This window comes from Hemicordylus capensis, chromosome 6 (genome assembly GCF_027244095.1).
Source record: "Hemicordylus capensis ecotype Gifberg chromosome 6, rHemCap1.1.pri, whole genome shotgun sequence".
Classification (NCBI taxonomy): Eukaryota; Metazoa; Chordata; class Lepidosauria; order Squamata; family Cordylidae; genus Hemicordylus; species Hemicordylus capensis.
Window position 1 is genome coordinate 85,650,666 of NC_069662.1, and position 16,771 is coordinate 85,667,436.

Here is a 16,771-nt window from a genome sequence, read left to right on the forward strand (position 1 = left end):
CTGTACTTCAGGATATTTTAAAAAATGATTTAAAGAGAGGGAAATATCAAGGTGCATATTGCTTGGTTCCTGCTCTGTTTCTGGAAACTAATCTCAATTATATAGGCCAGTTCACACATGCATGTGCATAACTTGGTTACTGAACACCAGGTGACTTGCAGGCTGCAGTTGCAGCTGAACTGTGAACTGTCTCCATTGAAAGAAAAGCATTGTTTCTGTGTTGACATTCTATTTTTGATATTTCATCTGTGATTGCATTCACAGATGTATAAGTTAGGGATGTGCAGAATGTTTCAAAAATGAAACGTTTTGGCTCGAAACGGGCTGTTTCGAGTGTTTCAAGCTTGAAACAGAACACCCTCTAAATAAAGGTCCTGTTTTGAGCTCAGAATGAAACAATCCCATTTCAATCAAAATGTCTGAACGTTCCGAATGCCATTCTGGAGCCCTGTTTTTTCCTTGCTGGTTGTTTTTCTGGTGCTGGCTTCCAATTGGCTTGTGATCTCCTTGCTTCTTGGTTGGCTTATTATACAAATCAAGTGTTGTCATGGGCAACTGTGGCCCCATTGACTGGGGGAGGGGAGAGGGAACACAAAAGGAGGGAATTTCAAAATGTATTCAAAGGGACTGGGAGGTAGAGAGAGCCCTTATAGTGTGCCTCTCTTGAAAAGGATACATCAGGATGGAAGGAAGGAAGGTAGGTTTGATTTTGTTGTTTTCTCAGCACTGAGTAAAATATGCTGTGCTATTGCTGTTACAACTATCTGGTGGTTTTGATGGATCTCAGATGGACAAAGGCAGAACTTGGTTGCCTTCCTTCCTTGAGTTGTGGTTTGTTTTGTTTGTGAGAGAGTGTTGTGGTGAGAAATGGACAGTGGCAGCTATGTGTGTGTGTGTGTGCATGTGTAATATTTCTTGGTGCTTGCTGTGAAGAGCTGCTTGTCTGGCCTTGAGACTAACTTGTGCTTTACTGCTCTGCAATCTGCATTGCAAGGTATACTCAGTCAAATGTGGCTCTAATTTAGCTTATGGCTATGCTTGCTGCTAAGGGTGTTGCTGTTGCACTTGTTGTAATGCTAGGAAGTAATGTAAGGAGTCTTTTATAATTGTGTGTGAGAGAGTGCAGCTTGCACCAGTGATGTTACGGCAGTGCAGACACTGTGGTTGGCAATGGATTCTGGGTCAGTGATTTTTTTGGGGCTGTTTTTGGACTGTTTGAAATGTGTGTTCTGTGTTGGGAAAGACAGATTTCCTTTTACTGTGTGCTTCTGCAGTGCTTTTCAAGGCAGGGTTGCAAAATGCATTGCAAATTGCAATGCAAACCTTTTGTGCATGCACTCTGTGAATGCAGCTTGCTCCAGCCATAGGGAACAATTGGGAAGCTCAAAAACCCCATTGTTCCTCATGGGTAGCTCCCAGGGATACCAAAGTGGGTTATGTGGTAGGGCATGATGGGTGCTACATACTGCCCAACCCACAAAAGAAATGCGCAAGAGGGCAATTGTAAACCAATTTTTAACCATTTCCCCAAACCCCCATAGGGGGTTATAACTCGTTATAACTATCAACAAAAATTTTTGGCCGCCTGTGTTTCATTTCAAGCTCGAAACGAAACACAAAATCTGTTCTGTGCACAGTCCTAGTGTATGTCACCACCTGATGCTGCAGTCATTTAGGGATGAGCATGTGTATATGAACCCATCCATAGATTATTTTGTTAGGGATATTGGTTTTCAGAAATCTTGTGAAAGGTCATAGTATCAGACCCATCATTTTCAAAAAAAATTTTCTGGATCAATTATTTCAAAAGCAGGGTAAAAGAGCTAGGCTAGGAAATGGACCAGGAAGGGCTGAAATGACTAGCATCTCCCTGAGGCCTTTAGTCTTGTTGTGCTTGATAATATTGTTTGGAACTAAAATGGGCCCTGAGACCTCTAGTCTCCTTGGTGTGCCTGGGTACTTTCCAGACCACATGGGAGGAAGTGGTGTAAAATCTGATGTCAAACCCTTACGTTTTTAAGCCAGATAGAGTTAGCTGTGTCGGATTTTACACCACTTCCTCCCACGCTGAGGCTTTGAGGGGAGAGGAGGTGGCGGGTGATGTGGCGGGTGACGTGACAGCTTTCCCTCCCCTCCCTCTCAGTTAATTTGCACAAGAGGACTGGGCTGTTGCAAAAAAAGGGGTGAGTGGGGAGAATTTTTTCGTTACTGCTGGTACCATTGCGCAAGAGAATGAAAGGGAGCACTAAAGGAAAACACACATACACACACATGCTGTCTCCCTAGACCAAGAAGCAGACGGGACGTTTCAGTTACAACAACAACAATAAAACTCACAGATACTAAAAAGGCCCAGAGGGGAAAATACAGCTGCAATCCTATGTACTCTTACTTGGGAGGAAGCCCATTGAACTAAATTGTTTACTTCTGAGCAATCCAGCAAGCCTGCAAACTGTTCTCAAAATTAGAAAAAAAAATCTGCTATTATTTTATAATGCAACACTTCAAACCTGAAATGTCAAGATAAGATCCAAATACAGGCTGTGACTGTGCTAACCGCACCTTGTTGTTCCCATATGCACGACAGTGTCAAAACCCAGATCGTAAGAATGCACACCAAGCCTATATGCAGTGAAGCCATTTCTAGTTGCCATCTGGAAAGTACCCTGGTTACTTGGCATAAAATGGACTAGAAATTTTCCTAAATCCTTTCTGGCTGAACTGGGCTTCCCTGCCATCCACCCTACTTTGGATAAGCAGTATGAAGAGGATTGTCAGAGCCAGGAAAGTAAGTATTATTATCTCCAAGATAATACATGTGAAGCATACTGCATGCTCAAAAGCACTAGATGAGTACAAACGTTAAGTATTATTTGCCCATTTTCAAATATTACCAGGGTGATGTGAGATCCAGCAACAGAGAAGCAGCAACACACAACTGCAGTACTGTGCCCCAGTTGCATCAGTACAAAGGGAAATGTGTATAGTTCTAGAGAAAAGTATGATTTATTTACCACTTGTCTGGGGTCTTTTGAAGCTGTTTAAATGTTTACTTTTTACATCAATGTGGTTGAATTGGTTGCTGTAATATACTTTGTCCCCTAGAGGGTGCTAACAGCACAAGACATTTTTCCCCTGATTGACAAAAGTTAAGAAGGCAACTTGTTCTATCCATAATTTCTTGTCTCCTTACGGATAAACTTCATCTCATAAAATGTTTTTACACTGGGGAAACCAAGTCTTGTTTTACTGTTACCGACATGAGGGATCACATCCCACTTTGTGATGCCATCTGGAGAAGTAATGGAATGGGAAATGGAATGAAGATGGCAAACCAAGCCTTTCTTACGAAAGGGTGGACAATTTCCACAGGAGATATGTAGTAGAAGGAACAAACATGTGCCTCAGGGAGCTGTTTAGGAAATGTGGGGAGGGGCAGTTCACCCCACACCCATATTTCAGACCCTATGTGGATTATTCCTCAGTAGCTCTTATATAGTTGATTTTAAAAAGTATTAAAAAGTAACCAGAGTAGAAGCTTTTCAAATGCACTATGTTTTTTGTAGCTTTATATTGAACGTATCCATGAGTGGGCTTTTTGACCTTGCTGAAATCCCTCCACTGAAATCTCTACTCCACACACAAAAATTTAAAATGGTATATCGACTATGCAGCCCCCGCTTTTCAAGATCATTCAGTTATCCTGTGTAGCATATCAGTAAGCCTATTGAACACGGCACATTTTTACTTTGTAGTATATATTTGTCATCATCTTTTGAACATTAGGCCTTCCTTTTTATTGGGGCGGCAGGCTTAGTTAGCAGGTTGTTTTTGCTGTAAAGAAAAATCCCAAACAAAATTACTGTGCAGTTAACTTTTCTGGAGTATATAAAATTAAAAGGAAGAGGGGAACTCTTGACACTTTCATGTAGGCCTGTCAGAAAGCTGCAGTGGATGGAAAGGGCGAAAAGAAAAGAAAAGCTGAAATGGGATTTAAAAAAAAAAAAGACTGGTGATCAAAGGAGATGAAAGAAGTTGTAAAATATTTTTTTCCAAATTGTCGTAGGTTTAAGTGACATCATGGTAAAGGTTAGTATCTATTTTATTCGGTATTAGTTTTACTGCTGAGATCCCACAAAAGAGGAGCTATGATATCAAGTAAGTGTGTGTGTGTGTGTGTGTGTGTGTGTGTGAGAGAGAGAGAGAGAGAGAGAGAGAGAGAGAGAGAGAGAATCTAGTAACAGAGGCCCCATATGCTTGCTATTATAATATAGTGGATAATCTTAGACTTGGTCTAGGAGACTTCTATTTAACTGTGAAGCTCTCTGGGTTTGGCTTTGGGCAAGTTACTCCCTCTCAGCCTATCCGTCCTCACAGATTTGTTGTGAGGATAAAATGGGACAATGCCCCACACAGGCTGATGCTCCAAGTTCCTTTGAGTCCGAGTGAAATAGGAGCATAGGAACATAGGAAACTGCCATATACTGAGTCAGACCATTGGTCTATCTAGCTCAGTATTGTCTTCACAGACTGGCAGCAGCTTCTCCAAGGTTGCAGGCAGGAATCTCTCTCAGCCCTATCTTGCAGAAGCCAGGGAGGGAACTTGAAACCTTCTGCTCTTCCCAGCACGGCTTCATCCCCTAGGGGAATATCTTGCAGTGCTCACACATCAAGTCTCCCATTCATGTACAATCAGGGCAGACCCTGCTTAGCTATGGGGACAAGTCATGCTTGTTACCACAAGACCAAATAGAAATGCAATATGTAAAGGAACTATTTCCTGATGGAGATGTTGGCTGGTGGCATATTTGGGAGGAGGAACTTTCTGTAGTTAATTTGAACCTGTGTGTGTGTGATCTTCTATCAGTGAGGTGCATTTTGTGCATCAGATGAACAATGTCATAACTAGTTATATTTTGAGCTGGCTTCCGATTCTATCTGCCTATGTCTGGGCTGGCCCTTGGAGGAGTAATTGGTAAAAACTGGAGAGAGTTGCACACCTCCAGTGATATTCAGTGGCTGGATATGAAAGGCTGCAAACACAAGGCCCACGAGAAGCTGCAAAGTTGCTATTTTGCCTGGCCTGCTGCCATCACTAAGTCCCTAAGAAAGTAGATATCTGTCTTTCCATATGCTATCTTGAAAGTAGGTTTAGTTGTTCCAAACTGGGTGGAAATCCATAATTTGAATAGCTGTAAATATTACATTCTTTTCCGATTTTGCAAAGTTCATGCCCCAAGAAGCCAACCATTCTCTGGGGTGCCCCAGTCATCCTTCTTGCGTTTTTGCTGCTGCCTGTTGGCCAAGCACTTAGCTCCCTCTCGAAACAGCAGTAAAGAGACTCTAGTAAAGAGGTTGCAAACTGATATGATTCTAAAACATATGGTTCTAAAACGTATGCTTTGGTCTCCTGAATCTTGTGCACTGCTTGCACTGAGGAGGAGAGAAGAAATAAAGTTCTAAACAGTTTATTTGTTAATATTTATCCTTACTTTAGGACTGCTTCAGATGGGCTATCTTGAATTACATAGTAGCACTTCAGAAATTTAAGGAGCAAAACAATGAAACATAGGGGACAGTCGTGCCCCCATATCTCCCCCTATTGTTTATGGGGGTGAGGGCAGACAGGAGGAAAGAGCAGCAAAGGAAATGAGCAAATACGCATTAATCCCTTCCTGACAGTCATCGGTGTGTGTTAGACAACCTTTCCGTTACTGATAGGCTGCCTTAGCTTTTTCAAATGGACTGCTTTGATACATTGATTCTATTACAGCTGGGCTGGCAAACAGGGCAGGTACATAAAGTATATAGATCCCTGAAGAGCAGAACTCTTGCTCAAATAAGGCTGTCCTGGCCAAAAGACAGTGCTAGCAATCATATGCTAAATAAAAGCAGATACCAATCATAAACAATTACACATGTGCTTTAACAAATCACCATAGGATTATTTATGTTGGTCAGGAGAAGTCACCTTGGTAGATGCATTATTCTGTTAAAATAAAAGAGTTGGAAAATTTGACATTTCACTGTTTGATTTAACCTTGGGAAATTGAATTGGGGGGATAGAAAATCTGCTTTTGCATCTCTAAGACAACAGAGTTACCACAGGGCGGGAGGAGAGAAGCGCATCTCCATAAGAATAGGACTGAAGACATCTAAATAAAAGGCGCACCAATGAAAATTACAAAGTCTGGCAGATTGCTAGTCAGTATATAAATCATAAAGTATGCTGTGCTTGCCAGATTTATACCAGAGCACAAACTCAGCTGTTGCGGCTTCTCTGTCTGCACAGCCAAAGTGGGGCAATCTTACTAAGAATTCAGTTTTCTAGTTAGCAAAGCTTGTATGAATGTGACAATCTTAAATTCATCTTGAAAGCAAAGCATCTTCCTGATCTGGTGTCTACATCAAAGATGTCTCACTCTGCTATTTTCTACAGCTTTCCAAAATGCCCTCCTGAGCTCTTTATGTACCACAAGTTAATTTTAGCCCGTTGAATAACGGGCGCTAGGAAGGGAAGGGGCCCATATTCGCCCTCCCGCCCGGCTCCGTCGCCGCCAGGCCTTGGCGGCGGCTCTGCCACCGCCTCGGCCGGCTTCCCCCGCCGCTTCTCCCCCCTGCCCGGCTTCAGGCCCCAAATTCCCCCTCCCGGCTCCGGCGCGGCAGCAGAGCCTTGGCCGCCTTCCCCAGCCACCTTTCCCCCCTCATTCAGCGGCCGGGCGGACTCTGGGGGCGCCGCTGCTGGCCTCCGCGGCCGGGCCGGGCCATTCGCGGTCGGCTCTGTGCCGCTGGCCGCCGCCGGCCTCCGTGCCGCCGCTGGCCTCTGCTCCGTCTTTTTTGGCCGAGGCCGCGGCTCTGCCGCCGCCTCGGCCAGTTTCCCCCGCCACCGCACACCCGGCCTTTTCGGGGTGGCCGCTTCTGGCCGCCCAAGATGGCCGCCGGTCGTGTCTCCCTTGCACTGTTCTGGGCATGCGCTTCGTGCATGCCCAGTACAGACCAGGGAGGCACGAACACACACCTTGGTGTCCATGGACGGACACCAAGGCTTTTATTATAGAGGATAAGTATGAAGACCAGTGAAAGGATAAGCAAGGCATGAATGGTCTGGAAACTGCAGCTGGTACAAAATTGGGCTGCAAGATAATTAACTGGGACTGGACGTTTTAATCATTACACCAGTGCTTCATCAGCTGCACTGGCTCCCAATCTGTTTCCGGGCCCAACTCAAAGTGCTGATTTTAACTTTAAAGTCCTAAATGGCTTGGAACTGGGTTACTTGAGAGAACGCCTTGCCCCATATGTCCCTACCCATACCTTAAGATCTTTGGAGGCCCTCCTCTGGGTGCCCCTGCCAAACGAGGTGAGACGAGGGCCTTTTCGGTGGTTACACCCCATTTATGGAATAGCTTCCCCAGTGAGGTTTGCCTGCTTCATTACTTTGTTCTTTCAGATGCTAGGTAAAGACCTTTTTGTTCATCCAGGCCTTTTAAATTTGGGTTTTAAATTTGGCTTTTCAGGTTTTATCTGATTTTTAAAAACTAATTTTAAAATGAATTTTTATTGCTGCTTTGTATTGTATGTAGTAGTTTATTTTCACCTTTTTTGTCTATTATGATTTAATGTTCTTATTGTGTGTATTAATCCTCTGTTGAGAACAATTTGTTATGGGGCAGTTAACAAATAAAGGTGGTTGTTGTTGTCTAGCTGTGGAAGCTTCTGAGGTGTTGCCTGCACAGGCGCAAACATCCTGGTGTGACTGGACAATAGGACCACCTCATAGAACTCAGCTGTTTATTCTTTATTCTCTGTTTCTTGTAATGTCTAATAAAATCTATTATGTGACCTCATCATGCTAAGCATCTCCCTACCCAAAGCTGGTCCACTAAACAGGTGGAGTGAGGCCTATCACCTCTGGTACCAGTCAGCTTCACTGACTGCTCCACCCAGCTGCAGCAATGCCCTTGTTGCCACTGCCAGCACCACACCACTCTTTTCTTTCCTGCTTCTTCACTCCCTGCAAGGCAGGGGTGGGGTTCTCCATTTTTTTCAGCTCTGTTCCCCACCCCACCCCTTGCCTTTTCAAAAGCCAGGGAATGGGATGAGCACAGCAAGAGGAAGAGTGGCAGGGGTGGCTGTTGCTGGCTCCCTCTGCAAAGGAAGACTGTCAAGAGTGGAAGGAAATTGGTTCCTGCCATAGGAAAGGCTGGGAGGAAAGGAGGGATGGAAATGGATGGTGACTCATCTGCACATGGGGGAGGGGCAGTGGCTCAGCATGTCACCTCAGGTGCCGAAGCAGAGCTTGGGCCAGGCCTATTGGGTCAGGGGTGTAGCTAGGGGAGAGGAGGCCTGTGTTTACCCCTCTCACTGGCGGATCCTCGGAGTGAGGGAGATGATGAAGAAAATAGGATGGGTGGAGCTGGGGGACCCTCAGGAGCTGGGGGGGGGAGGAAAGGTTTTTTGAACCCATTTGCTCAATTATAGTGACACCCCGGTTGTTACCCTCTCTTCACATGATTGACTGGTGAGCACAGGAATGGGGAAATACGCAGCAGAATGGCATCAGGTAGGTGTTAGGTCATAGATCTTCAAATCATGTAATCAAGGATTTAGATGCTGCCTTCAAGACCTTTCCCCGTGTCTCTTTCAAGTCAGCAGAGTACATGCGCTGCTTCAGCTTTTTATGGGACAGAAAAAGGGACTATTGCAAGCCTCTAACAGCAGCCATTTTTATTTTATTTTTTAAAAACCATTTCAAAGCTATAGCCATCATTAATGTGCTGTGACCAATCTGTGGCCGTGAAGCATGTTCCGTAGAAGCTTGAGGTGGTGGTATGCTAGGTAATTGCAAAATGCTTTCCCCACACCCAGCAGATTTGGTGATGGTAGCAAGAAACCCATCAAAGTGAGATTGCTTCTCATAGAAGAGGAACAATCATACATTTTTGTACATTGCACATTTTCTCTGGATTCATGAAACATGGCTATCACAATAAGAGACACGGGTCAATAAATAATAATATATATCAGCACTTACGTGCATGTCACCAAGAACACGTTAGATAAATGGTATAGGTAGTTAAAACAAAACAAAAAGCAAAATACATGGATAATTCTAATAAGCCCAAATACATGAAAGTGAAATCTAACTTCTACCTTTCTCACTGCAGGTAATTTATGATGGTATTGTGTCCCTACTTTGTGATGTGCATTCTTAACCAATGGTCCAAGAAAGAATCTCTCTCCCATGGCAGGACCTATTAGGCAATAATCAAAATTTCTGTCAGGCAAACTAAGCTGTGGCCAATGAAATAAAAACCAAGATGTGGAGTGGACAGGCCAATCAAAACAAAACTCTTACCAATCAATGATGTCATCTCCCAGGTGTTTGTTTTTCAGAGTGGAGAACGGTGCCCCTTCCACTGAGGCTATTACAAATTACCTCTTTTGCTGCCAACCTTTGAAATGACTGACAGCCGGCATGAAAAATGTTGAACTCGTAACAACTTGGGTTACAGCATACGTGCAGTAGTAACAGGAAATGTTTAAGCCAGCCAGCTTTCTTGGGCCAGCTAAATGATTAGAAGATAATTCCTGTTATTCCTATTTACTTACCTGAAACTGTGTAAGATATAACCATTCATTTATAATTAATGTTCATTCTGTATGTAGTCCTTCTTTTGGAGGTGTGCCTTTTAATGCCTTTTAAAAGGTAAATAAATCCTGATTTGGGGGAATGCTTTCACAGTATATGAAGAAGACTGACCAAAAAAGTTTGTGTTCAACATAGGTGTACAGTTTATCTAATTTTCCCCACATGCCAGATTGCTCAATTAGTTTCTATTGTATTTCATTTTTTAAAAGATGCAAGCTTTTAAATTGAGTGAGGAACTTCAAATTTTGAATCTATTTTTTAAAAATAAATTATCCACAGTTGAGTTTCATAGGGCATAAGTAATATTTGGGCTAAATAAATAATTTTAATTGGTTGCTTAATCATCTGCTTTTCAAAAAATTAATGTTTACATAATATTGTATGATTACAATAATATGCAATAAGATTGCATATGTTAATGTGATATGCTTTTTTGAGGATATTGGTGGTAGTATGAGAAATACATATACAAATGTTATCACACTATTTAAAGACAAGGTCATCTATTATCTATTTTGAGGAGTTGGTTGGTGCAAAATAAAGCCATAATTCCCGAATACTTAGAGACATCAAATTTTGCATACACAATTCTGTCACTGAAACTAGCTGAATAGACTACATTTACACTGGAATATGTTTGGTGAACATTTATTTTTTTATTTTATTTTATTTTATTTTAAAGAATAAATTCTGAATATCATACTTTGCGATTACCTTCAGATACCAAATTTTGCATGAGCAATCCTGCTATTTAAATTAGCTGAATGTACTACTCTTTATGCACTCCTGGAATATGTTGGGTGAAAGATTGATTGATTGATTGATTGAATTTGCATTTTTAGGAAGAAATTCTGAATATAATCATATTTTAACTGTTACTGTTCTGAACAGATTTTTCTCAATAATCAGATCAATAATTCCAAGAGAAGCCGAAGATCTTTTCTCAGATTCATTACCGTATTTGGTAAATGATTCAAATTTACCATATATGGTAATTATTCAATAACATGAATAATGTTTGAAGTTGAAATCCTACAAGTTTAAAACGGTTCTTTCACTTCCCTTTTGCAAGCACATTAATAAAAAATTCTATGACATATATTTAATTTCCTGAACTTTAAAAAAAGTATAATCTATGCAAAATGACTTTGCCTGGTCAATGACAGGCCTCACTTACAAGTCTCTTATTTTCCTTTTCACTTCATATTACATAACATCAAAAATAGCCCCCCAAATAAGCAGTGTGTTTGTAACTTTCAGAAAAACCCATTTAAATTTGTTCTTAACAATTAAAAATTGCACACACCCCCACACACCCCGCCCCGTGATTAATTGACAAAGGACTAAACCAGGAACGACAGTGGAAGAGGGTGATTTAAAGTATGGGCATCTGGAAGGGGGAGCAGAAATGTCTCCTATCCTGTGATTTCTCCCACAAACCACTTTTTTAAAAAAATTCTGATAGGGCTCATAGAATTAGAAAATGGAAATAACCACCACATGGAGGGGGGGAAACTAAAACATTGTTTGGGACAGCCAAGCACTGAGGGGGAGGTTCATCTCGTGCTCCCTCCCCCTCCTGCCCACCTATCATATGTTTTAAATTGCTTCAATCCTTGCTTTACAGCAGGACTTGGGTTAGGTCCTGCCACTGTCACATCTAGTTGCCCCAATGCTTTACGTGTGGAAACTGTTCATTAAACCAATTAAAGCTTGCAGCACCTGAGTATTCACAAATCACAATGCTAAAGAAAAATATATATTATTCACGAGCAACAGGAACTCAGTGCATGCTCTTCATTCACAAGCTATGTATGAGGACATAAGGCCTTGTTTTTCAATTCTCCTAGCAGGACTGTTACCATTTCTTAGCAGAGAGAGAGAGAACACAAGGAAAAACAAGGAAAACATTGATCATTGTGATGTTACAGGAGGGTCATAGGAACAATGTTCAAAGTGGTCCCTAGCCACCTGTACTGTTAACTCAACTTAACTGTGATCGGAACATATTTTTTACTTCATGATATGTTGTTTAAGGGTCAAATTCCTTGGTTCCCAGGAGCAATGAAATCCATTACGTGCTATGCTGCTACCAAGGGAACCTTTCCCCCGGTGTGGAAAAGGAGGAGACGATATATTTGTATGGAGGAAAAGAAAGGAAGTTCTGTGTTTCAGCAGTAAAACAAAGACTGCATTCCTGAAAGCATTTCCGTGTAGGTAAGTCCCATTGCTTTCAATTGTAGCAATTGTTTAGCATTTTTAGTTTGTTTGAAAATACAAATAATGACCATTGCTAAATATATGCCCCAGATTACTAGATCAGAGCTGCAATATTATATATACATAATCATGGGTAGACTCCATTGCTTTCAGTGAGATGTATTCATTTTTGTGTTCAGACCTAACGTTTATTTAAATAGCAAGAGCAACCCAACAATTCATTCCAACTGTCATAGATAATGAAGCTCCCTTTTAAGCAATTCATTTATGTTGTAATCGTCATGTTTGGTACATGTTCATGAGAAACATAATTGTGGGCTGGTTCCAATAAAACATTCATATACCGCCCAAAATGCAAGTCTCCGGGTGCTTCACAACAAAGATGTTCAGGATCCCCTGCTAACATGGCAAAGAGGCACCTTTTAACTTGGTGGTTCTCTTTTATTTAGCAGGGGGAGAGTAACTGGCCCTATCCACCCCCAGCACAGTACCTCCAGTGACTGTTGCTGATGTCTATCTTATGTTTCTTTTTAGACTGTGAGCCCTTTGGGGACAGGGAGCCATCTTATTTATTTATTATTTCTCTGTGTAAACCACCCTGAGCCATTTTTGGAAGGGCGGTATAGACATTGAATGAATGAATGAATGAATGAATGAATGAATGAATAAATAAATAAATAAAAGATGAACACTACCCAATGTATTATTAGGACAGGGACGTGCTGAGAATGTGCCCACCTGGACATCACTGCAGGATGCCCCAACATGCTGTTGGGACATCTTTTAATTACATGAGAGGGGTTTGGAGCATATGTAGAGGGGTGATTCAGATGAATACTCCTCTTATGTGATTAAAGAATGTCCTGACAGTGCATTGGGAAATCCTACAGTGATGTCAGATTATGTTCTTGGCACATCCCCGCCCTGATAGCACGTTGGGGCTGGTGTTCATCTGAACTGGCCCAAAATGAAACTGTGACAGAGCCATTGAAGGCAGTAATTTTCTGACATCATTTGTTACCAGTTTTATGGCTGCACGCACCTTCTCCATTGGAAATCTGTTACCAGGTTTGCTCTGAAGTATGGCAGTTACCACCCTTCATGACTGTCCTTTGTTTTAATATGGGAAATCTAACTCAAATTAGTGCAAACCTGCATACAGTCAGAGGAACGCACTCAGGCAGCGGCTTCCTCATCAGTAGAAACAGTGATACAGTCATTACAGCCAAGTTCTGTACACATCACAGCCAAAATGTGCACAATTAATTGACATAAAAACCATAGGTAGTTGGCTTTTGCATATCTTTGCTAGTTGGGACTAATATTATATCTGTTTTAATGAATGAAATAACTGGCACAAATAGTTTTTGAGGTTTTTGAGACCCTTGATTTGGGTGATTGCACTGGGTGGTAATTTTAACTGACTTTATGATTTCAAATTATGATACCTAGTGCATAGAAGGCAGTGAGACTTAGGGCACATAATTTGTGTTTAGAACAGAGATGCCAAACACAGTTGGGCTTTTCTATTTTTCTTTTCCACTTCCTTTCCTCCCTTTCTACACAGATTCTGAGTTCTAGATGGCTAGCTTTCAGCATCCTTTGTATTAAATTATGGAAACTGTACACTAGGATACCCCCAGCTTGGGGGTATTGCTGGCCTCTGCTCTGTTCTTGGATGCTCAGGTGGAGACGGTAGTTGGGTGCCTTTGCACAGCTTCGGCTAGTGTGCCAGCTGCATTCTTTTCTCAAAAAGGCATATCTGGCCATGGTTACCCATGCCTTAGTACGTCATGGCTGGATTACTGCAATGTGCTTTACGTGGGGCAGCCCTTGAAGAATATTTGGAAACTTCAGTTGGTGCAGAATACAACAGCTAAGTTATTCCTGGAAACACTCGGAGCATATTACGCCTATTTTGAAAGAGCTGCACAACCTGCCAGTTTGTTTCTGGATCTAATTCAAGGTACTGATTATCACCTTTACAAATATGATGAACATTTATATACCGCTTTTCAACAGAAGTTCCCAAAGCGGTTTACATAGATATAAATAAATAAAATGACCTTTAATGCCCTGGATATCTGAAGGATTGTCTGCTCCCAAGGCTTTCTGCCTATCCAACAAGATCATTGGATAAGGCTTTGCTCCACATGCCAACATTGAAGGAGGCCTGTTTGTCATGCACACAGGACATGGCCTTCTCTGTTGTAGCCCACAGGCTCTGGAATGCTCTCCCAGTGATTGTCTGTTCTCCAAAGTCCGTGGTTTCTTTAAAAAAATTTTTTTTTATTTGTTCAGGCTTTTACCTCTTAAGGGTTGTCAGTCTCTTTGCTTTCCTCCTGCTCTGTCTTTGTCTTTTTATGGCTGCTGCTTTTTGGCATGTTTATTGTTTTTATTGTTATGATAACCTATCTTTAAAAATTATGAGTGAGACAGACAAACTATACTTGAAAATATGGCAAGACTTTAACTGTGAGATTTTGATTTAAAATATTTATACCATAGCACATCAGGCATATACAAAGATGAGGAGCATTTTTATGTAAAATAGCTTTTTAAAGTGCATTAAGGTACTTTTAAAAAGTGTGTATCTCTCTCTTCGGATCCACATAATACAGAGCACAGACAAATAATATTGGAATCAATCTCTTCTCTGCATGGATTGTCTCAATGCAAAGCCTCAGTTTTTGCTAAATTCCATACTTTCCTAAGGTCATAGATACCTCACACACAGAGACAGACACGTTAAAAAGTTTTAATCTGCTAAACACTACTGAGTTTTCCCCTGCTCTGTAAAATAACACATCTTATCTAAAGCACACTAAATCGATTATAATAATTGGATGAAGGTGGGGAAACACCCTATACATCAGAATTAAAAATAGGATTTAAGTTGTGCTCAGACCCGCTTTCTTTTAGACTCTATCATCAAGCTGCAATAAAAATGCTGGCAATAAAATTCAGGTTGACTCCCCAGCCCATCCTGCCTAACAGGTAATGGATTTTTTATTTTTTATTTTTTGCCATTAACCGCTACATTTAACCAAGTCGTTACACGAGACACCTGTGAAGACAAGTCTGAGGTTTCTTTAGGATAGTTCTGAGAAGCCAGGCAAATTGTGCTCCATGAGATTACAATAACAATGCAGCAATCTGTGGCTTGCCCAAGAGCTAATTCCAGAGCTATGGGAAGCACCTCCAAAAAGCTCCCTGAGTCCCTGAAGTGGCACCATGGGGACATGAGGGAACTAGAAAGGCTGTGATCACTTTGGGAAGCTGATGGATAACTGAAGGAAGTCTCTCTAGCTATCAAAGCCTTCATAAATGATAAGCCACACATTCTGGGCAAGCTGTCTTTTTACAGTAATTAAATAGATTGGGTTAAGTGAGATATGAAGCCAAAGTTCTCTTTAGATTTCAAAGCTGTAGTTGTCCTCCTTTTGTGGCAAATGCATTTTAATCTTAAAAAAAAAACAATTTGCTGATTTAAAATGGCAAGACAGGTCATCACAAAATAAACTGCATTTAATGAATGAAGTGCAAAACATATATGTAACTTATAGCACAATCCTAAGGATGTTTTTTCAGACATAAGTACTACAGAGATCAATGGGTTATGCAGCCCAATCCTATGCATATTTACTTGGAAGCAATTCCCACTCAGTTCCCTGTAACTTGCAACACACCCTTCAGATATGACTTTGTTTTGGGGTGGGGGCTTCTTAATTGGGAACATTTAGCAGTGATTACCAATACATTCTGAGGCACTAAAATTCTTTAGGGTCATTACTGTGGTTTCATAACCCACCAGGCAGGATTGTGCATTCCTTCAGAATCTCTTAACAGATCATAATCAGCTGCCTGTGGTGCCCTGTGCTTTCTTTTGTTCTCCTGCCCTGAGCTTCAGTGAAAGCTACCTCAGCCTAGGCATATCAAAGAGGCTAAGAAACTTCTGTCCTTTCAGATCAAGAAGTAGATTCAAATTCACTGCCTCAGGAAATGTTGTCAAGTGTTCTTACCATATTCTTATATTGCTGACTCTTCAGATTTCACAGGGATGGTGCTTTAGTTTTTGCCTGTTACATTAATAATGTTAGCAGCAGCACCTAAAGGTGATATAGAGATATAGGTATTGGACCCTTTTCTGTACATACATGCTGAAACTGGACAATCCTTAGAAAGGCAAGAATGGAAGAAAATTGGCATTTCCCTTGCTTTTAAATGTTACAAGTTTCTCTGCAACACTGCAAAAATTTCATCTTTTATCTCCATCCCCTCAGCTAAAGCTCCTTTTTATACTCTGATCATCTGCAGACTTGACTACTGCAACCTTCTCCACTCTGGGTTTTCACTATTGCACCTTAGTCCCATCAACTGTATTCAGAGCTCTGCTGTCAAAACCGTTCTCGTTGGTCATGACATCTGATGCCATTCTTTAAATTTCTACACTTATTTCCTTTTTACTCGCATAACCAGCACAAATTCCTGTCCTACCTCTCCACATCTGTGACCCCCCCACCTATCAAACTGCCCTTATTTTCTATTATAATCTTGCCTATTACCTCCACTCCCCCAATACTATCATCATGTCATCATAGCACAGGGAACCATTTTTTCATTCCTTGTGAAAAGTAGTATATAAATATTCTAAATAATAATCATGAGGATCTCATACCTGCCAACATATCTCTGTTTTCCCTTTTCCCCTGTGTTGGAGCTCATCAGGTAGGGTTGCGTACTGAGCATGCTCGAGACAGAACTGGATCACGTGATGTTAATTTCATGTTGCCGGAGGCGTATTAGCCCCAGTTCCAGTTCTGTCTTTCTTGAGCTTGCACGTTTGAGAGAGAGCTCTTCATTCTTAGCATTTTCTCTGGGCTACCATTCTTATATCCT